At 32.3% G+C, this 1942-nt stretch overlaps 1 protein-coding gene across 1 annotated transcript in view; it reads right to left on the bottom strand.

Moving 5' to 3' along the window:
- lrp2a (low density lipoprotein receptor-related protein 2a) overlaps window positions 1-1942 on the bottom strand; it is a 121737-nt gene that overhangs the window by 13047 nt on the left and 106748 nt on the right. The window lies entirely within an intron of this gene.

Below are 1942 nucleotides of genomic sequence, written 5' to 3' on the forward strand. Positions count from 1 at the left end.
ATAGATAGATAGATAGATAGATAGATAGAAAGAATGATAGATAGAACGATAGATAAATAGATAGAACGATAGAAAGAATGATAGATAGAACGATAGAACGATAGATAGATAGAATGATAGAAAGAATGATAGATAGAACGATAGAATGATAGAAAGAATGATAGATAGAACGATAGAACGATAGATAGATAGAACGATAGAAAGAATGATAGATAGAACGATAGATAGATAGAACGATAGAACGACAGATAGAACGATAGAAAGAATGATCGATCGATAGAACGAATGATAGATAGAGCGATATAACGATAGAAAGAATGATAGATAGAACGATAGATAGAACGATATGACGATAGAAAGAATGATAGATAGAACGATAGATAGATAGAACGATAGAACGACAGATAGAACGATAGAAAGAATGATAGATAGAACGATAGATAGATAGGTAGATAGATAGATAGAACGATAGATAGATAGAACGATAGAACGACAGATAGAACGATAGAAAGAATGATCGATCGATAGAACGAATGATAGATAGAGCGATAGAACGATAGAAAGAATGATAGATAGAACGATAGATAGAACGATAGATAGAAAGAACAAACAAATGAACAAACGAACGATAGATAAATAGATAGAACGACAGAAAGAATGATAGAGACAGAAAGAACGAACGATCAATAGATAGAATGACAGAAAGAACGATAGATAGACAGACAGATAGATAGATAGAAAGACAGATAGATAGACAGACAGATAAATAGGTAGATAGATAGAAAGAACAATAGAAAGAACGATAGATAGATAGAACGATAGATAGAACGATATAAAGAATGATAGATAGAACGATAGATAGAACGATAGAAAGAATGATGATAGACCGATAGAATGATAGATAGAAAGAAAGAATGATAGAACGATAGAATGATTGATCGATAGAACGATAGAAAGAATGATCGATCGATAGAACGATAGAAAGAATGATCGAACGATAGAAAGAATGATCGATCGATAGAACGAATGATAGATAGAACGATAGAAAGAATGATAGATAGATAGAACGATAGATAGAACGATAGATAGAAAGAACAAACAAATGAACAAACGAACGATAGATAAATAGATAGAACGACAGAAAGAATGATAGACAGAAAGAACGAACGATCAATAGATAGAATGACAGAAAGAACGATAGACAGACAGACAGACAGACAGATAGATAGACAAAACGATAGAAAGAACGATAGATAGATAGAACGATAGAAAGAACGATAGATAGAACGATAGAAAGAATGATAGATAGAACGATAGAACGATAGATAGATAGAACGATAGAAAGAATGATAGATAGAACGATAGAATGATAGAAAGAATGATAGATAGAACGATAGAACGATAGATAGATAGAACGATAGAAAGAATGATAGATAGAACGATAGAATGATAGATAGAAAGAAAGAACGATAGAACGATCGATCGATAGAACGATAGAAAGAATGATCGATCGATAGAACGAATGATAGATAGATAGAACGATAGAAAGAATGATAGATAGAATGATAGATAGAACGATAGATAGAAAGAACAAACAAATGAACAAACGAACGATAGATAAATAGATAGAACGACAGAAAGAATGATAGACAGAAAGAACGAACGATCAATAGATAGAATGACAGAAAGAACGATAGATAGACAGACAGACAGACAGATAGATAGACAAACAGATAGATAGATAGATAGATAGATAGATAGATAGATAGATAGATAGATAGATAGATAGATAGAATGATAGATAGGTAGATAGATAGACAGAGACAGGTAGGTAGATCGATAGATAGAACGATAGGTAGATAGATAGAACGATAGATAGAACGATAGATAGGTAGACAGATAGATAGGTAGACAGATAGATAGACAGACAGACAGACAGACA

Source organism: Sinocyclocheilus grahami, unplaced genomic scaffold, assembly GCF_001515645.1.
Source record: "Sinocyclocheilus grahami isolate Dianchi unplaced genomic scaffold, SAMN03320097.WGS_v1.1 scaffold1099.1, whole genome shotgun sequence".
Classification (NCBI taxonomy): Eukaryota; Metazoa; Chordata; class Actinopteri; order Cypriniformes; family Cyprinidae; genus Sinocyclocheilus; species Sinocyclocheilus grahami.